At 41.2% G+C, this 27,481-nt stretch overlaps 1 protein-coding gene across 12 annotated transcripts in view; it reads left to right on the forward strand.

Moving 5' to 3' along the window:
* TMEM164 (transmembrane protein 164) overlaps positions 1-27,481 on the forward strand; it is a 214,739-nt gene that overhangs the window by 73,029 nt on the left and 114,229 nt on the right. The gene's annotated exons all lie outside the window — the stretch shown is intronic.

Here is a 27,481-nt window from a genome sequence, read left to right on the forward strand (position 1 = left end):
CCGCTTTCCTCCCTTGACTTCCCAAAACGGGCTCAGTTTTTCAGTATAATATTTTAAAGGTAACGTTTATTGGTTTTATCTCATTATCATGAGAGTAACTTCTCATTATAGAAGATGCAGAAACACATAAAGAAGAAAATAAACATCACCCCTAATCCTACCAAGAGATTATTTTGGTTACTGCCTTCCTGTTTTTTTTTGGGGAGTGGTGGTTAACAAGCAGAGATCATATTTAGATTTTTTGATTGTATGTTTTCTAAATTTAAGCCAAATACGTTTATACACATAAAATACATAGTGTATTGGGGGGTCCTTTTCTTCCCAGCTCCTTTTCCTTGTTTTGTTTGGCCCTTTCCTCTATAGTTTCACATCACTCCTATATATTACCAAACCAGTATGCTTCCTGCCATTTTTTTTCCTCCACGCTCAGAGATGTGCATGTGCCCAAAACACGAATGGGTTTTGGAATACTTTGTTTTTACCAATTGTTTTACAAAACTAGAATCCTATATATACTTGAATATATCTTTTTTTTCACTCAACATTATCTCATGGAAATCTATCAAGGCTGGAAAATATTTCACGAATGCCACTCCCGTGTTATATAGCCCTTCACGTGTTAATGACCGTTTGCATTCTTTCCAGATTTCTGCTGCTGTCAATGCTGAATTAAACATCATTTTACTTATGCCCCTGTATGCTTTTAATTTATACACACGCATACACATGTGCACACATACACACACACACGAGTGTTTATATATAAAAAGGAAGTAAAGACTTGTTACCATTTTGACTTACAGAAAGCAGCTGTTATAATTCACTTTTCCTTTTTGTATATAATATATGAGTTTATTCTTTTTTTTTCACATCCCTACCAACTTAAGGGCTTATGGTTCTTTTATAATTTTGATGACTTAATGGATGTATTTCCTTGGCTACTAATGGATTTCAGTGTTATCTTTGTCTCTCGTTTTTGGTCCAATTGAATCTGCTCTTTGAATTATCTGTTCGTTTTATCTGCTTATTTCCTATGGGTTGTTTTATATTTTTCTTAATTTGTAAGACCTCTGTATATTTTGGATATTGGTCCTTTGTCTATCATCTTTATGACAGATATCTTTCCCAAGTCTGTATGTATTGACTTTACCGATGGTATGTTTTTCCACATAATTTTAAACATTTTGTCATATCCAAATATGATTATTTTCTTATAGCTTCTGGATTCCTAGTCTTCATTAAGACTTTTCTTAAAGACAGACAACCAGTGGTATTAGCATAATATATTAAATAATCTACTTTCCCCTGTGAATTGAACTACCGTCTTTATCATCAAACTTCATATACTAGGAACCATTTATGAATTCTCTATTCTGTTTCTTTGTTTTGTTTATTTGTAAACCTAAATCATATTGATTATCTTGCATTGCCTAAAAAATGTTTTTCGTGGCTATTTGACATTTTTTCTTACATACAAATTTTAATGTCACTTCTTCAACCCCCCATCCTATTGTGATTCTAATTAGAATTGCAGGAGCTCCTGTTGTGGCTCAGTGGTAATGAACCTGACTGGTATCCATGCGGACGTGTGTTCGATCCCTGGCCTTGCTCAGTGAGTTAAGGATCCAGCATGGCTGTGAGCTGTGGTGTAGGTCACAAATGTGGCTTGGGTCCCACGTTGTTGTGGCTGTGGAGTAGGCCAGCAGCTGCAGCTCCTATTCAACCCCTATCCATATACTGCAGGTACAGCCCTAAAGAGGCAAAAAAAAAAAAAAAAAAAAAGAAGTGAATTAAATTTATATCTTAGTTTTGTGAGAATTGACTTATTAAAATATATAGCTCTTTTTTTTTCTAAGAAATGGTGTTCTTTCCATCTGTTATGATCTTGTCTTATTTATGCCTTTCTTGATACATTTTTTTCCCTAAAGAATTAAGAGCTTTTTTATGTATGGGATATTGTTCTCCTTTCCAGTCCTATGTCCCTCCTGTTTGAATAGAGAAAGTTTAATAATTTTTTTTGTGAGGGTTGCACCTGTGGCATGTGGAAGTTCCCAGGCCAGGGACTGAATCTGAGCTGAAGTGTAGCAACACCGGATCCTACTGTGCGGGGCAGGGGATCAAACCCATCCCTCTTTTTTTTTTTTTTTTTTTTTTTTTTTTTTTTTTTTTTTGGTCTTTTGTCTTTTGTTGTTGTTGTTGCTATTTCTTGGGCCGCTCCCGTGGCATATGGAGGTTCCCAGGCTAGGCGTCCAATCGGAGCTGTAGCCACCGGCCTACGCCAGAGCCACAGCAATGCGGGATCCGAGCCGCGTCTGCAACCTACACCACAGCTCATGGCAATGCCGGATCGTTAACCCACTGAGCAAGGGCAGGGATCGAATCCGCAACCTCATGGTTCCTAGTCGGATTCGTTAACCACTGCGCCACGACGGGAACTCCAAACCCATCCCTCTTCAGTGACCCGAGCCGTTGCAGTTGGATTTTCAACCCAGTGAGCCACAGCAGGAACTCCAAAAATTTATTAATTTTAAAAATAGTTCTTATGGAAGTCTCTCGGTGGTTCAGTGGGTTAAGGATCTGGTGTCACTGCTGTGGCTTAGGTCATTGCTGTGGTGCAGTTTTGGTCCCTGGCCCTGGAACTTTCAGCATGCTGTAGGCACAGCCAAAAAAAAAAAAAAAAAAAAAAAAAAAGTTCTTATATCTAGCTATCTAGATAAATTTTGTTTTTATCTTTTAGGGCTGTACCCGCAGCATATGGAGGTTCCCAGGCTAGGGGTCTAATTGGAGATGCAGCTGCCAGCCACAGCCACAGCCACAGCAACTTGGGATCCAAGCCACGTCTGCAGCCTACACCACAGCTCACAGCAACACCGGATCCTTAACCCACTGAGCAAGGCCAGGGATTGAACCCGAAGCCTCATGGTTCCTAGTCAGATTCATTTCCGCTGCACCACAATGGGAACTTAGGCAGTTTTAAAAGGCAGTGGTTCTGTATTTTTCAACATTTAAAAAAATGTTCATTTTTCAACATTTAAAAAAATTGTTTTCATTTAAGTTTTTGATTCAGTGAATTAATGCCATTAGATCTCCTTGCTTTGAACTACTCTTATTACTGAAATAATGTAATAATATATTACTGTTTTGATACATTGCTGGATTCTGTTCGTCCATCTTTTACTTAGAACCTGGCCTCAGTGTTCATAAATGAGATTGCAGTCATTTTTCATTGGGTTCTTTTCATCAGGTTTAAGGATTAAAATTACGGTGATTATGTAGAAAGGAACTGCAGAATTTTCCGTTTTTTTCTCTGGCTTAGAATACTTTAATTAGCCTTAAAAATTATATATATATTTTTACTTTTAAGGTCAAAATAAGACTCAACCGTGAAGCTCAAATGGGAGGTCTCAGTGCCTTTTTGAATTGGTAGGCTCTTAATCACCTTTCCAGTCTTTTATATGGTAATCCATCTGTTTGGATCTTTTTGGGCGAGTTTTGGTCATTTGTATTTTGTTGGAAAGTATTTTAAAAATGTCACTGTGAATTTAGTTGAGCAGTGCTATCCTCTTGTTTTATAATTAAAAAGAACCTATCTTCTCACCTGTAGTCTTGTTTCCTTTCTTGTGCTTCATCTTAGCTGGTTTTGTGTTCTCTCTTACAGTTTACATTTTAGTCAGACTAGTAATCATTTTATTTTGGTTATTTTATTGAACCTTGATTTGGATATATTTATCCTTTTTACCTTACTATATATATGTGTATATATACATATATTTTTTATTACTTAATTTTTGACTTTTTATCTTTATTGAATTCCTTTTCCTGTTTTTTTCCTAATCTTTCAAGATTTGTATTTATTCCTTTACTTTCTGTCTTCTTTATCTATAGTTTTCTATTCTGCAGTGTTCACTTAATGATAATCACGGGTTTCCCCCCATTTGATCACAAACTCACATTGTCCCACATCATTTTTAAAGTTTTATATTTTGAGATAAGTATATAAAATATGATAAATATCATATATCGTATCATACCATACCATAATGTAGTAGTAGTCATGAGAAAAATAGATGCCATGTGCCCTTTAGCTAGTTTCCTCCAGTGGTAACCTACTGCAAAACTGTGGTACAATATCACAACCATACAGTCAAGATACAGAATAGTTCCGTCGCTATAAGGATCTCTGCTGTTGCTCCTTTGAAGCCGCATCCCTACCCTCCCACCTGTGTGCCCTATCTCTGACCCCTGCCAACTAATCTGTTCTCCATGTCTATAAATCTGCCGTTTCGGAGTTCCCATCATGGCACAGGGGAAACGAATCCAACTAGGAACCATGAGGTCGTAGGTTCTATCCCTGGCCTTGCTCAGTGCGTTAAGGATCCAGTGTTGCCATGAGCTGTGGTGTAGGTTGCAGATGTGGCTCGGATCCTGCATTGCTGTGGCTCTGACATAGGCCAGCAGCTACAGCTCTGATTAGACCCCGAGCCTGGGAACCTCCATATGCTGTGGGTGTGGCCCTAAAAAAGACAAAAGACAAAAAAAAAAAAATCTGCTGTGTCAAGATTATTATATAATATTATATAAATGGGATCATACAGTATTCACCTCTGGGATTTTCTTTTCTTTTCTTTTTTTTTAAACTTAGTATAATTCCTTGGAGGTTCATCCAGGTTTTTAACATAACATCATTTTTCACAGGTTCGTATTATGCCACTGTGTGAAAATACCAAACAGCTTTTAGAATCATAACTCCACACTGTATTAGTATAGCTTGGTTTACTGTTTTCACAGTACTTTGTCTTAAATGATCTCATCTAATCCTTCAAATGACGTTACGTGAGCTAGGGAATACATTAAATCCACCCTGCAGATTGAGCCCTTGGGGCCAGGAGATACTACATTTTGATTAGGATTACTTAGTGGCTGAGTCAGAATTCCCATTCCCTTTCCTGCTAATGCTTATAATCAGGTTTACTGCGTGGCTAGGCAAGGTGGGAAGCATTTAACATGGATTATCACATGTAATCCTTCCAACAAATCTATGTGAGAGGTACAAATAGTATCCCCAGTTAGATCAATGTAACAGGCTCGGAAAGTTTAAGTGACTCAAGTGTCTTGTAAGCGATGTACATGGGATTTGATCCAGTATCTCTGACTCCAGAGCCAGAGTTCTTCATCACTGCCTTATGCTGCTGAAGTGACTATTTCCTGCTATTAGGGTATACTATTTAAAGGCTTAAAAACCATGAGAACCTTCTATTTAAGATCTCATAAATTTCAGTGTATACAGATAGGCACTGCTGTGGTCTTTAAGCCAGAGGGTTCTATGGGTTTATTGACTAGTGCTATCTACCCACCTCTTGCTTTTTCTATCAGTCCTTTGCTGTGCCAGCCACACAGGAGTTTGTCTGCTTCCCAGCTAAGCAGGGGCTGGCATGCGCTTCACGGGGCCATGCCCAGTCACTGCAGGAAAGGGCTCTGGTGTGCCCAGCAGGCCGCATGCGCCACACTGGGCAGGGGCTAGCGATTCTCTTCAGGGTGGGGAAGGGGCGGGATTCTCCACAGGGTTCTCCTGGTGCACATGACAAGAGGGGATGACGGTTCCCCAGTGTTCTGGCTGAGTGCCCCTCAGCTGACACGTGACTTGCTAGGTCTGTTGCCAGAACTGACCGCCTAAGCAAAAAGCATGCATCTGAAACATGGAGCTAAGATATGAAGGGGTTTCTCCCTGGCCCACCACTCAGCAACCTGGTGCTCTTTTGCTCTTTAGTGTGTCCACCTCCCAGAATTCCAGGCTGACAGTGTTCTTATCCCTCCCCGTTCTAGGCTCCTCGCTGTTCTGGTAGACGCATCAGAATTGCCCGTTGTGTTGTGTCTGTGCAGGCCGTGTTGTTTTGTGTCTTTGAGTCTGAGCCCTTTTCTTTGTATTCAGCTGCCTATTTGGAGTGGTTCTCCTTTGAAGAGCTATCTACCATGTTCAACATCCAAGCCACAGAATTCTTTTTGTCATTCACGTTTGAGTGAAGCCAGTAAATCCTTAGGGAACCATTCTGTGCTTACTGTCTTACTACTAACTTAAAAAAAAAAAAAGGTACCTGTTTCAGCTACCTTTAGGAACGACAGCCAGCCGCATAATATGAACCAGCCTGCCTCTCAGATTCTTAATAAATAAGATGCCCTTTTGCAACCTACTGCAAAGGAAAGGGGGCTGTGTTGCAATATAGCCAGGTACTCCCCAGCTCCCCCCACATCTCACTGGTAGCTGTCCTTTTTCCTTGCCCTTTTCTTCTATTTTTCCCTTCAAATTTCATAGAAAATTCCAAACATATACATACTATGCTTATTACTAATTATATGTTTTAGTTGGTGAGTTGTAACTGTGTTCTTTGCCCAGTTTTTTTATATAAAGGTGTTGCTCTTCTTACTGATCTGCATGAGTTGTCCATATATAAAGAATATTAATCCCTTATCACCTTTGCAGTAAATGTTTTCCCCAGACTGCCTTCTAACTCGTTGATGATGCTCTGGATGTATAGGTTACATTTTCATTGGTCACATAGATTGGCTTCCAAAGCACCTTCAGACCATGGTAATTTCTCCCGGTGCTTTTATGCTTTTAAGACTTTAATAGAGTTCCTGTCGTGGCTCAGTGGAAACAAATCCAACTAGGAACCATGAGGTTGCTGGTTCGGTCCCTGGCCTCGCTCTGTAGGTTAAGGATCCAACGTTGCCGTGAGCTGTGGTGTAGGTCACAGACACGGCTCAGATCTAGTGTTGCTGTGGCTGTGGTGTAGGCCAGCAGCTACAGCTCCGATTTGACCCCTAGCCTGGGAACCTCCATATGCCGTGGGTATGGCCCTAAAAGGACAAAAGACCAAAAAAAAAAAAAAAAAAAAAAGATTCTTCTTTTATCATTCTAAGATCAGATAGACTAGGATTTTTAAAATATATATGTATATTTATAAATATTTAGATATCAGTTTATCTAAAAATGAGGTAGGGATATAACATATTCCCCCCCCGCCGGATTGTCATTTATTTGAGCACTATATGTCGATTAACTCTTTCCCTATGATTATGGCTGTTACATTTTTTTTTCCTTCTTTTGGCCGTCCCATGGCATATGTAGTTCCCAGATCAGGGATCAGATTCTAGCCACAGTTGTGACCTCTGCTGCAGCTGTGGCAACACAGGATCCTTAACCCACTGTGCCGGGCTGGGGATCAAACCTGTGTCCCAGTGCTCCAGAGTGGCCGATGATCCTGTTGTACCACAGCAGGAACTCCTACTTTTTTTTTTTATCGTACATACATTCTTGTATTTGATAGCATATGGGAGCAAAATTTGCCATCCCAAAATGTGTCTCTTTGGTATCAGGATTAATTTAGGTTGATCATTTTTAAGAAACAGGGGACTCTGGAAGTCTTTTCTTTTTAAAACCTCCTCCTTAGCTGCCTGAAGAATTTAGATAAAGGGCCTATTTTTGCCATAGAGCTATCATCAGAGATATCTGCAGGGTATGGGCTAGGCGTGGGGAAAGCTGGGCTGGCCCCAGAGATTAATATTCTCTGTGTCTTACTGTCTCTGCCTGTCCCGGCAAACATATGTTTACCTGACACTTGCTTTTCCATCTCCCTGTGACTTCTCTTGGAAATCCCAAACCCCCAGTATCCTCTTTTGTCTGAAGCTGAAGCTGGTATTTAAGGGGGCGATTTCAGCCACTTCGGAGAGTTACTCAGTTCTCCTGGGTCTCTCGCATGTGTACATGTTAGTAAACTTTTGTGATTTTCTCCTGTTAGTCTGTCTCACATCACTTGAATTCTGAGACCAGCTAGAAAAATCTAGAAGGGGAGAGGAAAATTTCTTCCTCCTTCCGCCGGCCTACGCCAGAGTTTATTGGAGTGGCTTGCTATCCCATCGATGCCTCTCATGGGTTTGCCACCAATTTCATACCCTTGTATGTGCAACAACCACAGGCCAGATTTCTCTTTGCCATTCTTCCCAGATTATTGCTAACTCTTTTTTTTCATAGCTAGTCTGAACCATTTTTTGCTTCCAAATGAACTTTGAATGTTTTTGTCAGACTCTCCTCCCAAGTCCTATTATTTTTTTATTGGGATTACATTAAAGCTAAAATTTCATTCATGTCACTACGATAGCGAATCTCTCTATCCAGGAAAAGACGTGGATAAAAGGCATCCTACATCTTTCTCATCAGCATCATTCCTGGACAGTTTGTGGTTTATGATCTCTTTTTTTTTTTTTTTTTTTGTCTTTTTTTGCCTTTTCTAGGGCCGCACCCGTGGCATATGGAGGTTTCCAGGCTAGGGGTCCAATCAGAGCTGTAGCCGCGGGCCTACGCCAAAGCCACAGCAACGCAGGATCTGAGCTGTGTCTGTGACCTACACCACAGCTCACGGCAACACCGGATCCTTAACCCACTGAGCAAGGCCAGGGATGGAACCCGTAACCTCATGGTTCCTAGTCAGATTCATTAACCACTGAGCCACGACGGGAACTCCTCTCATTTATTTATTATATTTTCAAACTAGTTGTTACTGGTAAATAGGAAAGATTTTGAGTTTTTTTTTCTTTTTGTCTTTTTAGGGCAACACTTGCGACATTTTATGGAGGTTCCCAGGCTAGGGGTCAAATCGGAGCTGTAGCTGCCAGCCTACACCACAGCCACACAGGATCCAAGCTGCGTCTGTGACCTACACCACGGCTCATGGCAATGCCAGATCCTTAACCCACTGAGCGAGGCCAGGGATTGAACCCACAACCTCACGGTTCCTAGTCGGATTTGTTTCCACTGTGCCATGACAGGAACTCCAGATTTTGATTTTATATGTTTATATTTGGCCACTGTGCTTAACTCTCCTAGTACTTTTTCAGTTGCTTTACTCGGATTATTTTTGGGAATTAATGGTATCAACTCCCACATGATAACTTTATCTCATTTTAAAGAGTGAAACTTTTTTCAAGCCTGATTGTATAGGCTAGAATTTTCAGGAAGAAGTTAAATAGTAGTGGTACTGGCAGGAATTCTTGCCTTGGTTCTGATTTTAGTGGAAACAATTCTAGTGTTTTCCCTGTTGACTCTGACATTGGTGCTTGGTTTAGATTAGACTCCTTTAAAATGTTAAGGAATTATCTTATTCCTTATTATCTTATTCTCTTCTATTTGGGCTTGCTCCTTTGACCTTGCCATTTGGTATGTTATACATGAATAGATTTCCTAATAACAACCTCCGTTGGCTTTCTAAAGTCAGCTTTCCTTTTCCTCTGCATGGCTGGGAGAGGTCCAGATTTGGCCTCCAAACTATGAATTTGATGGATTTTGCTCTTTGCCATCTCCAATGTGAAATTTAATTCTCCTGCTACAATAATATTTCTTTGTAATTCTTCCTTGCTTTGCTGAGCTCTCTTTTCGGTCCAACTTGGTGCCTTTCCTTCTCAATATGTTTTATTCCACTGGCATTCTGTACCTGTTTCAGAGCCCATTTCTTGTATTCCGTTGAGGATGCAGTTTTTAAAAATATTTCTCCTGGTTCAGACGTGAAATGGAGACTTTCGTGCTTCCTCTAAGTCTTCAAAATGATAAGCATTTCCTTTTGCTGCCAGAGGTTTTCATAGGAACCATGCTGTCTTTTGGGCATGTTTATGCGTATTCGAGGGAAGATTTATTTATTCCTTGGCAAACACACGGGGTACGTGGATCCTCATATTGTCTTTGATATTGGTTCGAATCCTTTCTCAGCTCCACTCCTCCTGGCCACAGTGAGGCACAGAGCTTCCAGGCCATTTTCCAGTGTCCAGCAGCTTCATCTGGTGGGTTCTACTGAGCCCATATGGAATCACTTACCCCTACCAGATCCTCTGACACTCTGAACATAAAAGGAGGTGAAAAACTACGACCTCCCACACGCACTGGTCCCCGAATTTTACTTGTGAAGCCTCCCACTCCCAGAATACAGTGTGACAGCAGCAAAGCCATCACTTCAGCCCTTTTGGTTTATGGGCAGAGCCTCCGGGTAGATATAGACCAGTTTTGGAGTTGTTCATTTCCCTTGCAAGCAGAAGCTCTGTAGCTTATTATCTTATTCCTTATTATTTTATTCTCTTCTATTTGGGCTTGCTCCTTTGACCTTGCCATTTGGTATGTTTTACATTAATAGATGTGTAATGGCTGTTCAGTTCGTTGGTTATTAAATGAACTGTCTCTTTCTTTTTTCTTTTTGTCATTTTAGGGCTGCACCTGCAGCACATGGAAGTTCCCAGGCTAGGGGTCTAATCAGACCTGCAGCTGCCGGCCTATGCCACAGCCACAGCCACACCAAGATCCAAGCTGTGTCTGCAACCTACACCACCGCTCACAGCAATGCCAGATCCTTAACCCACTGAGCAAGGCCAGGGATTGAACCTGCATCCTCATGGATACTAGTCGGGTTTGTTACCACTGCGCCACCATGGGAGCTCCTGAATTCTCTCCTTTTAAGTCATGAGGCTGACAGTGGTGTAAGCACTCAGTGTCTTCCTGTCTTGTTTCAGGTTTCTGCTGCATGAATGGGCTGCAGATTGTTTTCTCATCATTTCAGCCTTAGCTTTATTGTTAATAGAGATTTCTCCCAGATTCTTAAAACCGGATGGCCATTTGTCTTAAGTTTTCAGGCATGTGGAAGAGTTTTATCATCTTCTGTATCTTCATGGGTATTTTAGTGGAAAGCTGGGGGAGGCTATGTCAGTGACTGTTAAGTAAGTGCTATTTTTTGTTTGTTTTTGGCCACCCCTGTGACATGCAGAAGCTCCTACTACGCCGGGGATTGAACCTGTGCCAAAGCAGTGACCCGAGTCACAGCAATGACAATGCTGGATCCTTAACCCGCTGAGCCACGCGGGAACTCCGCAAATGCACATTTTAAACTAGAAACCCAGTACATATTTTGGTTTATAGCAGAGATCAGCAACCTTTTTTCTGTAAAGGGCCAGAGAGTAGAGGTTTCAGACGTTGTAGGCTATCCGATCCCTGTTTTAACTACATAACTATTGTAGCATGAAAGCAGCAGACAGTACTGTAATGAGTTTGGTTGTATTCCAATAACACTTTTCAAAAACAGGAGGACCAATTGAAAAAGTTGAGAGATGGATGATGGTGATGGTTTTACAATACTGTGAATGTACTTCCCGCTACTGAACTATATACTTAAAAAAGGTTTAGGTCGTAAATTTTATTTTATGTGTATTTTACCCCACAAACTGCCCCCCTTCCCATGCAAGCGTAGCAAAAAGATCATGATTTGCTGACCCTGAGTTTAGAGCCATCAAATCTGGCACACAGAAAGAGAGGTGGAGGGCCAAAAAATTACGTGTGTACAATAAGACAGGCCCTTTGTTAAAAAGCTCAAGGGCAGCAGGACAGCGTATTTAAAAGGAATATCATAGTTGGAGTTGGGGGGGTGGTTCTAGAAAGCTGCACTTGATCCTGGTGACAGTCGTCCCATGCCCTGTAGGGGCAGAGACCCACAGAGTTTATGGTCACACTTTGGCATAAGCATCAGAGCGGGGATTTTCTTACTCCCGAGGCTTGGGGGAACCATTACAGCTGTCACAAGTGTTTATATCAGATTCAGCTGAAAATCGGGCCAGTTCTTCCTCCTTGGTGACTGGGGATGCTTCTTGTAGATGATCTGGTCTCTTCCTGAGGCTAGAAAATCCTAGCTTTTTAGTTATTAAACCACAATGGGCTTGTTGAATAAGAAGGTGCAGCCCCTAGGCAGCTGTTTCTGCACCTCCTTGCCAAGGCTCTCGGCCATCAGGATTTACTTGTTAGTTGGAGACCTGGGCTTTTTGCATCTGAAAACAGCACTGCTCTCAGGACCCCCATGGTATGGGAAGGGTACCCCCACTTCCCAGTTCTAGCCTTCCTTGGCAGCCCTCAGCTTTTAAATTTTTTTTTATTTTTAGGGCTGCACCTGTGCCACATGGAAGCTCCCAGGTAGGGATCAAATCAGAGCTGCCGCTGCTGACCCATGCCACAGCCACAGCAACACAGGATCTGAGCCCTATCTGCAACCTATGCCACAGCTCATAGCAATGCCAGATTTTTAACCCACTGATCAAGGCCAGGGATTGAACCCGCATCCTCATGGATACTAGTTGGGTTCTTAACCCAGTGAGCCACAACAGGAAGTCCATTTTTTTTTTAAGCCCTCAGCTTTGACAAGACCTGAGCCTACAGTCCGAGCATGGTCTCCCATCTCCTCAGGGGTGGGGGGAAACAGGTCTCTAATGTTTTCATGCTGTTCTTGGAGCAGACTTGGCACATCAAGATCCACTGATAGCATTCTCCTCCCATCTGAAGCATGGAGGGGACATCTAAGAGCTTTCCCTTGCAGCTGATGGGTGGGGCTAGTGTGAACTGTAGGCGTGGCCAGGACCGGCCTTGGGCAGCCCTGAGTAGTTTGGAGTCTCCTGGTCCCTATGGGAATCTGCTCTCCAGGCTGAAGGAGGATGTCGTCATCACTTGGTAGCATCACAATCTATCCCCCCTTCCCAGTCTCCATGGATCCCACCACCGTAAAGGGCTCTGAGTGCCAGCAGCCTCTTAGGTTTTCAGATTGCTCTTTGGCATCCTGGCTGCTGTCTTTAGAAGAGGATGGAATTCTTGGTTTCACAAGGGGCTAAGAGACTCTTAGCGAAGCCAGCCTTTTGGGACGCTCCTCTCTCTGAGCAAGGGTTATTTTGAAGGAAGAGATGAAGGGAAAGGGAATGACGGTTCAGATTTCCCAGGCTTTGGGTTGGCAACAGCTCAACATGCCTGGCTATCCTAGCATGTGCTTGCAAGGGTTGGGGGGGGGGTCTTCTGGAGTGAGTCACTGATCTGTGCAGTTGGAATGGCAGAGATTTCTTCCCCAGGTAAGACAGGTGCAGGGCTGGAGTTCCTGTCGTGGCTCAGTGGTTAACGAACCTGACTAGTATCCATGAGGACGCAGGTTCGATCCCTGGCCTTGCTCAGTGGATTAAGGATTCAGCATTTCTGTGAGCTGTGGTGTAGGTCACAGGCACGCCTTGGATCCCCCTTTGCTGGTGCCTGTGACATAGGCCGGCAGCTACAGCTCCAATTAGACCCCTAGCCTGGGAATCTCCATATGCTGCAGGTGTGGCCCTAAAAAGACAAAAGACGAAAAAGAAAGACTCAGGGCCCAGAACTGGCTTACATCTTGTGCCTCAGGAAGTGTAGGACATTTCCCCCCGCCCCCCCCCCCCCCCCCCCGTGCTGAAACCCTTAAATCTGCTCATTTTCATGCACGCATGGAGAAGAGTGGATCTCTGATGCAAGCAGGATTATTTGGTCATGACTATCTGCTGACTCAGTCTAGAGAGGCTTTTGAAGGAGATGAGATGAAATTTCATCTGTGCTGAAGAGAGCAGAGGATGCTTTGCTGGATGGAGAGAGGACTGAGGGCCGGGTATGAGCCAGGGTAGGCCAGGGAAGCATGGCGGTGCGTGAGCAGAATTAGGACAGCTTGACATGTGATCTTGGCATTGCAAGTTTGCTGCCCTGTTGGCCTTGGGGCCACATGATATTAGGAGAGTTCAGCAGCCCCATGACCCTCCCTTTTTCTAGATCCCATTGATTATTCTCTCAGATTTTTAAATAGCAGGACTCTTTCTACACCCTTTCTGGGTTCATGAGATGGGCTCAGGCTGAACCTGTTGTGTCTTAATATCTCAGAATGGTTTTACCATCTCTGTACCCCCTTTCCCAGTGCTCAACAGGCCAGCTGCTCTGGGACCCCCAAAAGAGCAGCCTTTTGGCATCTTCATCTCAGGGCTGGTTCCCTTTTGGTTTAGCTTCGGACTCATGGTGTTTGGGAGACCACCTCTGACCTGAGCATCTTTATTAAGACTCTTTTTGGCAAAGGAGAGGAAACCCTACTTGTAAATGCTACAGATTTCAAAGGGGAAGAGACCAGGAACTTAGAGAATCCATAGTAAATAAGCAGCAGTTCACGGAAAGCAAGTTCCTTTCTTAGGCAGAAGCTGCTCTGGTGTCTGCTATCCTCGTAGCCACTGCCAGGTTGCTGCCTTGCAACTGTACGTATTCATTCTTTTTTTTTTTTGTCTTTTTTTTTTAGCTATTTCTTGGGCTGCTCCTGCGGCATATGGAGGTTCCCAGGCTAGGGGTCGAATCGGAGCTGTAGCCACCGGCCTACGCCAGAGCCACAGCAACGCGGGATCCGAGTCGCGTCTGCAACCTACACAGAAACGCCGGCTCCTCAACCCACTGAGCAAGGGCAGGGACCGAACCCGCAACCTCATGGTTCCTAGTCGGATTCGTTAACCACTGCGCCACGATGGGAACTCCCCGTATTCATTCTTAATGCTTAGAAGAGGACGGAAGCTTTCAGACTGTTCCCAGGTTATCCCTCCCCTTCCCGACACAGCAGAAGCCGCCTTCCTCCCCATGTGTACATATTCCATTTTGTTCTCTACTGAGACCTTTGACTTCTATAGTCTTGGCCCACAATTTCTGATTCAGTGTTTTCAGATCCTCTCCTGGAAGTGCCTCTGTAGGTTTTTGGAACAGGGACTGCTTTTGTGTTTTTCTCCCTCCCTAGGCTGTTCTGCTTTCAACATGTGTTTGGATATATGTTATGGCCCCATAAAAACAAGGCTAGAGATATGGATGACTTTTCCCTTCTGGGGAAGCCTGGAAAGCAGTTCTCAGCAGAGGAATGGAGACCGATGGTTTTGGGCCTCTTTGTACTTTGTCAACCCACCGGGTCTTTTTGGAAGCCAAGTTCAGCATCTACTGTGCGAATTATTGGGCAAAAGTAATTCCGGGAGGGAAAAGCAGTACAGCATGATAGATAAGGTTTGGGTAAGATGTAGGAACTGTGCAGTCGGTAATGAATAAGTAGAGATGTTTCCTTCTTGGTATAAAAGTCATCTAAGCTCATTATAAGGAAAACATCTAACATTAGAGAAAACAATAAAGAAGAATAACTGGTAATGCTTCAGTTAATATGTTGGTATAATTTCCTCCCAGTCTTCTGTGTATATACCCATTTTTTAAAAACAGAATTGGGGAGTTCCCGTCGTGGCGCAGTGGTTAACGAATCCGACTAGGAACCATGAGGTTGCGGGTTCAATCCCTGCCCTTGCTCAGTGGGTTAAGGATCTGGCATTGCCGTGAGCTGTGGTGTAGGTCGCACATGCGGCTCGGATCCCGAGTTGTTGTGGCTGTGGTGTAGACCAGTGGCTACAGCTCCAATTCAACCGCTAGCCTGGGAACCTCCATAGTCCACGGGAGCGGCCCAAGAAATGGCAAAAAGACAGAAAACAAAATTGGGATTATTCTATATGTGTTACTTTGTAATTAAAAGTTACCATGTCATGTTTATTACCCTGTGTCATTAAATATTCTTCTAAACGTGATTTCTAATAACTGCATTGTATTTCATCATTTGAATGATCCTAACATGATATATTTAAACAGTGCCCTGTTACTCAACATTTGGTTTGTTGGATAGGTGCGATTTGATGGAATCTTGAAGAGCTCAGTGCAAATAGATGGCTTTAGGTTATAGTTGTGGTTCTGCCCTTTAAGCCTTCTGAGCAAGACTTCGAGTCTTAGCCGCTATCTCCTCACTTGTCAAAGAAGGCCCTGAATAGTAACTACTTCTTTGGCAGTGACAATTAGATGAGAGATGATCCATGTTAATCTCTTAGCATGAAACCTAAAGACCAAGTAGTCAGTAGGTGTTAATAATATATAGCATTGTCCTTATCTTGATGCTTCATCATCTGTGTACTTACTTCATTGTTACAATGAGGATCCCAGGGAAAGAAAATTGCTTTCATGCAGATAAGTAGAATTTCAGAATGAAAAAAACTACTTTCGGATCAGTAACCCCTTTTATTAGTTAAGCACCTTCCTAAAATTCACAGGAAGAAAGGTTTCGGAGCCTCTGCAGTGGTGTGGCCCCATTTGGTCCAGAATAAGGAAGTGGGAAATCACCAGTTGCCACCAGGAAATTATCTTTGTGCTCCCAGGCAGAGCTATCAGGCCTTCCTGTTATGCTTGTTTGTTTTTTCAGTTTCCAACCTTTTTTTTTTTTTTTTTTTGGCTGCACCTATAGCAGGTAGAAGTTCCTGGGCCAGGGATCAAACCTGTGCCACAGCAGTGACCTGAGCTGCTGTAGTGACAGATCCTTAATCCTACATCACAGGGGAACTCCTTATTTTCCACCTTTTATTATGAAAAATTTCAAACATAGGGAAAAGTGGACAGGGCAGTACACCAGACACTGGTATGGCCTCCACTAGATTCAGTGGTTTTTGCCATGTTTTTTTGGTGAGTGAGTTAAAAGACGCTAAAAATCCTAACCGCGTTCCCTGCAACATGACAGGCTTATGCTGTGGGACCTCACCCAGTGGACAAAATGTATACACTCTCAGACCATGGGCTTATGGAAACAGAAGGTCAAAGTGGAAGGACCCTAGGCTCTGGGATGATGGAAATATATCTGTTGTTTTTATAGTAATACAAATTACAGAGAGCACATCTCAATATAGTTCCTGGCTGAAGGGAAAAAAGTAGACTCAGGTGTCAGTCAACGTGACAATGTGTAACTAATTTCTAATATACTCATACAATTTAATAATATACAGCAGTGGGAGTTCCCTGGTGGTCCAATGATTAGGACTTGGCTCACCACTACAGCCTGGTGCTATTATATGGGATAATACTATCCAATAGTTAAATCAGTGATATAATAATCAAATAGTTAAATCGGTGATCTTGGAATATTGATATAATTGATATATGTTATTGATATCATGTTTATCATTGATATAAAAGGATAAATATGAAACAACAATGTATGTGGTTTATGGATATATAAAATGTAATAATGTATAAAAACAGGAAGGATTCCAACTCCTTCAGAATAAAGGTTCCATCTGGTTAGGGAGTGGAGGAGATGAATGGTATTCAGGAAGGGCACATGGGGCTTCAACTAAACCAGTGATGTTTAAATGTATTAAAGTGGGATGGTGGGCATTGGGGTTCTTAAATTATTTTTCTACTTTTCTGTATTTTGGAAGATTTTAATGTTAAAAAAATTAGAGTGAAAAAGCATTGTTTAAAAGGCTTAGAATCTTGGCTCTCTTACATTATAGGTATAAAAACTGAGGCTGGGAGAGAGTTCAGGGTTTTGCTTCTTATATATATTTAAAAATTTTTAAAAATTACACAGTTAATGTTAACTTTTTGGTATAGAGTTCTAGGAGATCTTTTTTCTTATTTTCATTAAGATAAAATGCACCGGACGTAAACTGTAACATCTTAGCCATTTTTAAAAGTGTACAGTTCAGCAGCATTAAGTACATTCACATTGTGGTGCAACTATCACCACCATCCATATCCAGAACGCCATTCACCTTGCAAAATCGGAAACTCTGTACTCATTAAACAGTAATTCCCATGACCTCCTACCCCCAGCCCCTGGCAGCCATCATCCTATTCTCTTGTCTTTATAATTTTGACTCTTCTAGATAGGTACCTCTTATAAATGGAACCATGTAGTATTTGTTCTTTTGTGACTGGTGTATTTCACCTAGCATAATGTCTTCAAGGTTCATCCATGTTGTAACATGTGTCAGAATTTCTTTTCTAAAGCAGAATGGTATTTTGTTGTATGCATATACCATATTTTGTTTATCCATTCATCTGTTGATGGACATTTGGGTTGCTTCCATGATTTAGCTATTGCTAATAATGTTGCTGTGAACATGGATGTGCAAACATCCCATAGAACCGTTACTTTGAATTCTTTTGGGTACATGCCCAGAATTGGAATTGCTGGATCGTATAGTAATTCTGTCTTTAATTTTCTGAAGAACTGGCCTACTGTTTTACACTGCAGCAGTACCATTTTACATTCTCACCAACAGTGTATAAGAGTCCAATTTGTTCATACCTTTGGCAACATTTGTTATTGTCTGTGTTTTTGATGATAGCCATTCTAATGGTATGTGACAGTATTTTATGATTTTGATTTGCCTTTCATTTCCTACTTTCCCTTGTGATTTCTTCTTTGATCCATTGGTTGTTTAAGAATGTATTTAATTTTCACAAATTTGTGAGTTTTCCCATTTTATAGTTGACCCATGAACAACATGGGTTTGTAATGTGTGGGTCCACTTACACATGGAGCTTTTTCAATAAATACTCCAGTGCCATACAGTCTGAGTTTGGTTAAATACTGTGGATATGGAACATGGGATATGGAAGGCCTATAACTATAAAGTTATATGTGAACTTCCACTGTTTGGGGCATTGGAGCTCCTAATTGTCCCCTCCCCACCATGTTGTCAAGGGTCAGCTGTACTTTTGTTAATGATTTATAACTTCATCTCATGGTTAGAGAAGATATTTTGTGTAATATCTATCTTTTAACATCTATCAAAACTTAGTTTTCTACCTAATATATGGTTTGTCCTGGAAAATGTCACTCATGCACTTCAGAAGAATGTGAATTTTGTTGTTGTTGGGTAAAGTGTTCTTATATATGTTTGTTGGGTCTAGTTGGTTTATTGTGTTGTTTAAGTCCTCTAATTTCTTGCTTTTCTTCTGTTCGATTGTTCTTTTTATTATGGAGAGTGGAGTATTAAAGTCTCCAACTGTTATTTTAGAACTAGTACTGTAGAATTTCCCTCTTCAATTCGGCAAATTTTTGCTTCATGTATTTTGATGGTCTGTTGTCGGGTATGTAAATATTTATAATTGTCATATCTTCATGCTGTATCAAACCTTTTACTAGTAAATAATGTTCTTTGTGTTTTGTAAACTCTTGTTTTCCAATTTCTCTGATACTAGTATAGCCATCTCTGCTCTCTTGGCTAACATTTGTATGGAATATCTTTTTCCATCCCTTCACTTTCTGTCTTGGGATCTAAAATGAGTCTTTTGTAGATAGCATATAGTTAGATCATGATTTTTTAAATCATTTGCCATTCTCTGTCTTTTGACTGGAGAGTTTAATCCATTTATATTTAAAGTAAATACTGAGAAGGAGGGGCTTCTATTATTTTTGCTGGTTATCTTCTATATACTTTGTCACTTGTTGTCACTCATTTCCTGAATTACTGTTCTCTTTTGTGTTTAGTTGATTTTTTTTTAGTAGTGTAACAATTTAATACTCTAGTCATTTCCTTCTGTATGTATTCTCCAACCGTTTTCTCTGGGGTTATCATGGGGATTACATTTCACATCCTAAAGTTATAACATTTTACATTGAATTTATATTAGCTTTCTCTGCTTTACAGTTTCATCTCCACCCCTTTCAGTTAGTGATGTCGTAAAATTACATCTTTATGCATGTATGCCCCCCAAATTTAATCATTTTAAGTGCATTAGTCTCTTAAATTATGGAAAAAACAAAATGTGAAGTTATAAACCAAAGTTAGAGTAAACACTACCTTTTAGACTAATAATTGGATTTTTAAAAATGTATTAATCTCTTAATTCATGTAGAAAAATTGGAGTTGCAAAGTATTGTTACACTAATACCAGCTTTTATAATTGCCCATATATTTACCTTTAGCGAAATCTTCATTTCTCCATACTACCTCAAGTTACTGTCTGGTGGCCTTTCATTTCAACCCACAGAACGCACGTTAGCATTTCTTGCAGGGCAGATCAAATCTTAACACACTCCCTCAGCTTTTGCTTTGCTGGAAATGTCTTAATTTCTCTCTGGATTTTGAAGTATCATTTTGTTGGATCCAGGATTCTTGGTTGACAAGTCCTCCCTCCCTGCCCCCGTTTGGCATGTGGAATATGTATCAGTCCAGTGCCTTCTGGCCTCCAAAGCCTCGGATGAAAAATTGAATTCCTCCATCAGCATGGGTCTGTTTCTGAACTGTTCTGTTTCATCGATAATGTCTTTTCTTGGCCAGTATTGCATTGTTTTGATTGCTATAGTTTTATATAGTAAGTCTTAAAATCAGGCAGTGTGATTCTTTCATCTTTCTTCTACTTTTTCAAAATTATTTTAGCTATTCCACTTTCTTTGCCCTTTCATATACATTTTAGAGTCAGATTACCTGTATCTACAAAATATCCTGCTAAAGTTTGTTTTGTTTTGTTGTGTTTTTTGTCTTTTTAGGGTCACACTTGGGGCATATGAAAGTTCCCAGGGTAGGGGTTGAATCAGAGCTGTAGCTGCCGGCCTACACCACAGCCACAGCAACACCATATCCCAGCTGCATCTGTGACCCGCACAGCAGCATATGACAACGCTGGATCCTTAATCTACTGAGTGAGTCCAGGGATCGAACCTACATCCTCATGGACACTACGTTAGGTTCCCGCTGAGCCACAATGGGAACTGTTAAGGTGTTTTTTTTAAAATCAAAACTGCATTAAATCTATAGATAATTGGGTGAGAATTGACATCTTTCCCATGTTGAGCCTTTCACTCCGTGAACGTTATATATCTTTTTATGTATGTATGTACGTATGTATGTATTTGCTTTTTAGGGTTGCACGTGCAGCATATGGAAGTTCCTAAGCTAGGGGTCAAATTGGGGCTGCAGCTGCTGGCCTACACCACAGCCACAGCAACCCCAGATCTGCATCTGTGACCTACCCCACAGCTCACGGCAATGCTGGATCCTTAACCCACTGAGTGAGGCCAGGGATTGAATCCATGTCCTCATGGATACTAGTCGGGTTCGCTACCTCTGAGTCACAACGAGAACTCCTCTTTTTATTTATTTAGATCTCTGATGTCTTTAATCAGCTTTTTGCGGTTCTCAGCATGCAGATTCTGTACGCATTTTGGTAGACTTATACCTAAGTATTTCAGTTTGGGGGGAGATACTGTAACTAGTATATCTTTTTGAAAACTTGTTTCCAGTTTTACACTGCTATGATGTAGCAATGTTAGTGATGTTTGTGTGTTGACCTTGCAATTTTGCAACCTTGCACTTTTGCAACCTTGCTTAAAATCATGTATTAGGAATTCCCATTGTGGCTCAGTGGTAATGAACCCAGCTAGTATCCACAGAGACGAAGGTTCAATACCTGGCCCTGCTCAGTGGGTTAAGGATCCGGTGTTGTCATGAACTGTGGTGTAGGTGAAAGATGCGGCTCACATCTGGTGTTGCTGTGGCTATGGTGTGGGCCAGTGGCTTCAGCTCTGATTTGACCCCTGACTTCCATATATGCCACAGGTGCAGGCCTAAAAAAGTGAAAAAAAAATGCATTAATTCTAGGAAATTTTTTGTTAATTCCTTGAGATTTTCTACAGATACAGTTCTTTGCAAACAGAGATAGTATTATTTCCTCCTTTCCAATCTCTGTTATTTTTGTTGCCATGTTGCACTGGCTAAGACTGCTGGTATGATGTTGAATTGGAGTGCTGAGAGTGAGCACACTTGTCTTAATCCTGATGTTAATGTGGGGAGCGTTTAGTCTTTCATTCTTAAGTATGATTTGGGGCGTACTGTTTTTTATAAATGTCCTTTATCAGATTGAGGAAGCGCCCTCGTTGTTAGTTTGTTGGTATTTTTTTTTTAATCATGAAAAGATACTGGATTTTGAAAAATGCCTTTTCTGTGTCAGTTGATCTGATCAACTTTTTATTCTTTACACCGTTAATTTGGTGGAATTCATTAATTGAATTTCAGATATTGAATCAACCTTTCATTATGAGGACCGAAAAAAAAAAAGGGGGGGGTGGGGGGAAGTACCCGTCATTGCTCAGTGGTTAACGAACCTTACTGGCATCCATGAGGACGCAGGTTCAATCCCTGGCCTTGCTTAGTGGGTTAAGGATCTGGTGTTGCCGTGAGCTGTGGTGTAGGTCGCAGACATGGCTTGGATCCCGAGTTGCAGTGACTGGTGTAGGCCGGCGGCTACAGCTCCAATTGGACCCCTAGCCTGGGAACCTCCTTATGCCACAGGTGTGGCCCTAGAAAAGTCAAAAAGACAAAAAAAAAAAAAGAAAAGAAAAGAAAAAAAACTTCTTTCATTATGAGGACAAACCCCACTTGGTCATAGAGTATTGTTCTTTTTATGTTGCTGCTTTAGATTTGCTAACATTTTATTGAGATTTTAGTGTCTGTGTTCATAAGGGAAATTAGTTTAGTTTGAGATTTCCTCCTCTTTCTCCTCTTCTTCCCCTCCTCCCCCTCTCCCCTTCCCCCCTGCTCTCTAGTTTTTGTATCTGGGTAATAATAGCCTCATAAAATGAGTTGAGAAAAGCATATTTTGGTTCTATTTGGACCAGAGGATATAAATATTTGGTAGAATTGGTCACTGAAGCCATCTGAGTTTCTTTTAGAGGATCTTAACTACATTTTTTTTAAATCAAAGTATAATTAACATATAAGATTGTGAGTTTCCAGTATACAACATAATTGATTTGATATTTATATATATTATGAAATGATCACCACGATACGCCTGATTAACATCCATCGCCACACATAGTTGCAGATTTTTTTCTTGATTTTGTTTTCTTGTGATGCAAAACTTTTAAGATCAGCCCTTGCAGTAACTTTCAAATATAATATTTTTAACTATAGTCACCATGCTTGACACCACCATGACTTATTTATTTTATACCTGGAAGTTTGTACCTTTTGGCCACCTTCAACATTTTTACCCCTACTCCCTGCTTCTGGCAGCCACTAGTCTGTTGTTCTCCAGACCTATGAGTTTGGTTCCAGTCTATTTTGTTCATGGTGGTTAAGCAGTTAGTTGTACTTTTGTAAATTTTGTAATTTTGGAGAGGAGGTGAGCTTAAGTCCTTCTATTTCACCATCTTGTCTCTGAGTCTGTTTTTTAGATTCTGCATATAAGTGAGACCACGTGGAATTTGCCGTTTCTGTCTGACTCATTTCACTTAGCATGATGCCCTCCAGGTCCATCCATGTTGTTACAAATGGCAAAATTTCCTTTTTTGTGGCTGAATAATATTGCATTTTATATGTATTCAGTTTTTTAAATGGGACTATTCAGATGAAACTATATTTCATCTTTGGTGAGTTTTGGTAGTTTATGGTTTGAGAGGAAATTCTCTATTTTATCTAAGTTGTCAAATTATCCTTATTATCCTTTTAATTCCTGGGAGTCTATAGTGATATCCCTTCTTTCCGTCCTGATAACGTGTACTCTTTCTTTTTTATTTATTTATTTATTTATTTATTTATTTATTTTGTCTTTTTGCTATTTCTTTGGGCTGCTGTCACGGCATGTGGAGGTTCCCAGGCTAGGGGTCGAATCGGAGCTGCAGCCACTGGCCTATGCCAGAGTCACAGCAACGCGGGATCCGAGCCGTGTCTGCAACCTACACCACAGCTCACGGCAACGCCGGATCGTTAACCCACTGAGCAAGGGCAGGGATTGAACCCGCAACCTCATGGTTCCTAGTCGGATTCGTTAACCACTGCGCCACGACGGGAACTCCGCACTCTTTCTTTTTATCCATGTCATTCTGCCTAGAGGTTTATCAATTCTATCATCTATTTCAAAGGCAAGCTTTTGGTTTCATTGATTTTATTCTCTTGTTTTTGTTTTTACTTTCATTGATTTCTGCTGTTTGTTATTTCGTTCCTTCTGCTTCCTTTGGCTTTATTTTGCTTTGCCTTTGCTGGATTCTTAAGGTGAAATCTTGAGTTACTGCTTTGAGACCACACTTTTTTTCCTCATAAAATAATTTAATGTTAGAAGCATCTCACACATTTTGGTATGCTGTATTTTAATTTTTGTCCAGTTTAAAATATTTTATAATTTCCTTTGAGAATACCTTTCTGTGAATTTTCCTTTCCAGCCATTAGACGACTTTTTATCTGTTCCTTGTGGGTTGTAATCAAGTGATAAATTCAGATGTATGTCATCTCATGAGTGGTTTTTTTTTTTTTTTTTGTCTTTTTGCTATTTCTTGGGCCGCTCCTGCGGCATATGGAGGTTCCCAGGCTAGGGGTCGAATCGGAGCTGTAGCCGCCGGCCTGCGCCAGAGCCACAGCAACGTGGGATCCGAGCCGCGTCTGCAACCTACACCACAGCTCACGGCAACGCCGGATTGTTAACCCACTGATCAAGGCCAGGGACCGAACCCGCAACCTCATGGTTCCTAGTCGGATTCGTTAACCACTGCACCACGACGGGAATTCCTCATGAGTGTTTTTAAAAGCTTCATTTCTTGTTATGAGTAATAATGTGATATTTATTTACCTTGGTTTATTAAGGGTTATAGTAGTTATCATGTATGGAGTCCTTACTATGTCTTAGGCACTATGTCGATCACTTTATATGGCCTTACCTCATTAAATTCTCTTAACAACCCTTTTCATTTGTACTCTTATTAGCCCCACGGTTGAGGAGACTGACACACATTTTTTTTCTTTTTTTAATTTTATAATCGTTTTTATTTTTTCCATTACAGCTGGTTTATAGTGTTGTGTCAAATTTCTACTGTACCGCAAGGTGACCCAGTCACACATACATGTATACATTCTTTTTTCTCACATTATCATGCTCCATCATAAGGGACTAGATATGGTTCCTAGTGCTACACAGCAGGATCTCATTGCTTAGCCATTCCAAAGGCAATAGTTTGCATCTATTAACCCCAAGCTTCCGGTCCATCCCACTCCTTCCCCCTCCCCCTTGGCAACCACAAATCTGTTCTCCCTGTCCATGGTTTACTTTTCTGTGGAAAGGTTCATTTGTGCCATATGTTAGATTCCAGGTATAAGTAGTATCATATGATATGGTATTTGTCTTTCTCTTTCTTTCTTTTTTTTTTTTTTTTTTTGTCTTTTGTCTTTTTGTTGTTGTTATTGTTGCTATCTCTTGGTTCTTGGGCCGCTCCCGCGGCATATGGAGGTTCCCAGGCTAGGGGTCCAATCAGAGCTGTAGCCATTGGCCTACGCCAGAGCCACAGCAACGCGGGATCCGAGCCGCGTCTGCAACCTACACCACAGTTCACGGAAACGCCGGATCGTTAACCCACTGAGCAAGGGCAGGGACCGAACCCGCAACCTCATGGTTCCTAGTCGGATTCGTTAACCACTGCGCCACGACGGGAACTCCGTCTTTCTCTTTCTGACTTCACTCAGAATGAGAGTCTCTAGGTGCATCCATGTTGCTGCAAATGGCATTATTTTGTTCTTTTATTATGGCCGAGTAGTATTCCATTGTGAATATATGCCACATCTTCTCAATCCAATCATCTGTCGATGGACATTTGGGTTGTTTCCATGTCTTGGCTATTGTGAATAGTGCTGCAGTGAACATGCAGGTGCATGTGTCTTTTTCAAGGAAAGTTTTGTTCAGATATATGCCCAAGAGTGAGGTTGCTGGGTCATATGGTAGTTCTATGTAGAGTTTTCTAAGGTACCTCCATACTGTTCTCCATAGTGGTTGTACAAGCTTACATTCCCACCAACAGTGCAGGAGGGTTCCCTTTTCTCCACACCCTCTCCAGCATTTGTTATTTGTAGACTTATGAATGATGGCCATTCAGACTTACACACTTATTTTAAGTGACTTGTCTAGATTCACTCAGCCAGTAAGTGGTAGAGCTGGGATTTGAATGTAGGTTTGATTCCAAACCAAGTTCTTAACCATTATACTACGTTTCTTCTAGTTATTTAATTTCTTGCCTTCTCAATAAGATTGTGAGATTTTTGAAGGCAAATACTACGTAAAAAAAGAAAGAAAGAAAGAAAGAAAATAAAGAAGGGAGTTCCCTTTATGGCTCAGTGGTTAATGAACCCAACTAGGATCCATGAGGATGCGGGTTTGATCCCTGGCCTTGCTCAGTGTGTTAAGGATCTGGTGATGCTGCGAGCTGTGGTATAGGTTGCAGATGGGGCTTGGATCCTGAATTGCTGTGGCTGTGGCTGTGGCTGGCAGCAGGAGCTCCAATTTAACCCCTAGTGGGTGCAGCCCTAAAAAGCAAAAAAAAAAAAAAAAAAAAAAAAGACAAATACTGCATCTTAATTATATTGATCTCCTTTACATCACCTGCAGTGATATTAGACACACACTAATGGATTGATTAATGTTTGTGAACCAAATGAAATTGGTCTTGAAAGAGAAGTCAACCCATAATACTTGCCATATTACCTCAGATTCTTACTAAATACGCTAACTTAGCATAGTATCCTCCACAGAAACAAAAAAGCTGACAAAGTATTTGTGACAGTGGTAATGTCTAAGTCTTTGAGCTGGCAAGACGATTTCTAAGTTTGACCAACTGATCTAGAGTCCATCTGGCTTTCGAGCTCTCTGGCCTCTTTCTCATACTGAGGTGTTTTATGTTTTTTGGTTTTTTGTTTGTTTATTTTTTTTTTTTTTTGGGCTGTGCCCACAGCATGCAGAAGTTCCCAGGCCAGGGATCGAACCCATGACCACAGCAGCAACAATGCCAGATCCTTAATCTGCTTTGCCACCAGAGAACTACCACGTTGAGTTTTTAAAACTATTTGACATTCCCATGTGATTCCCTTTTAATCTTGAGGCTTTTAGGTGAGCATTTCGCCATTTAAGAAACATGTATATGAGTCTCATTGTATACCATGTGTTTTTCTAAGCACTTTATGCTTATCAAGTCCTTATAATAATTCTGGGAGTTAGTACTATTATTTTTCTCATTGTACAGTTGAGGGAACTCTTAATGGACTAGTGGCTCATTTTCCATTTTTAATATCTAACAGAAATCTGAGTGGCAGGCCAGTGGTGGTTTAAAGCAAAAACAAAAGCCCTTGCCTCTGATGTGGTCAGTCATTTACCCACTGAGCTGCGCTCTGGGCCTGTAGAGGGCCGTGCAGCTGTGTAATTGGGGCAGTTTTGCTGCAAAACACACAAGGAGTTACATTGCTCTTAGGCATGAGCTTCGCTACCCTCCCCGCCCCACTGCAAGCATGCACACACGCACGTGCACACATACATACATCACACACACAGAGGCAACATGTGTCATTTTCATGTCATGGATGTGAAGTGCAAGGTCCAGTGGCCAAAACACAGGCTTGAAACTTGGCAAAATCTGCGTGTGACTTCTCCCTCCCTCTGCCACTTATTATCTGTTTGATCTTGGCCAAGACACTTAATCACTTAGTGCTTTGGTTTTCTCAGCTATGAAATTGGAGAAGATGATACTGATTGCAATAAAAACTGTGACGATTAGATGAGATGATGCATTTGAATACTTAGCAGTGATTGGCACTTGGAAGCGCTCATTTTACATTAGATATTTTTGTAATTATTGGTATGCAAGGCCTTTTTATGTATTAATGATCATTCACCCTTTGGCCTATATGTGGCTTGTGAAACTGAATTTCAAGGACCCAGAACAAGGCTTGTATTTATATAGGAATTTATTAGTCGTTTTGTATCCTGATGTTGGTTTTATCTTTTTTTTTAAAGGCTGAACCTGAAGCATATAGAGTTTCCCAG

Source organism: Sus scrofa, chromosome X (genome assembly GCF_054392235.1).
Source record: "Sus scrofa isolate SSC_HxYL_T2T_F1_AM1 chromosome X, Sscrofa_HxYL_maternal_Yorkshire_Landrace_v2.0, whole genome shotgun sequence".
Classification (NCBI taxonomy): Eukaryota; Metazoa; Chordata; class Mammalia; order Artiodactyla; family Suidae; genus Sus; species Sus scrofa.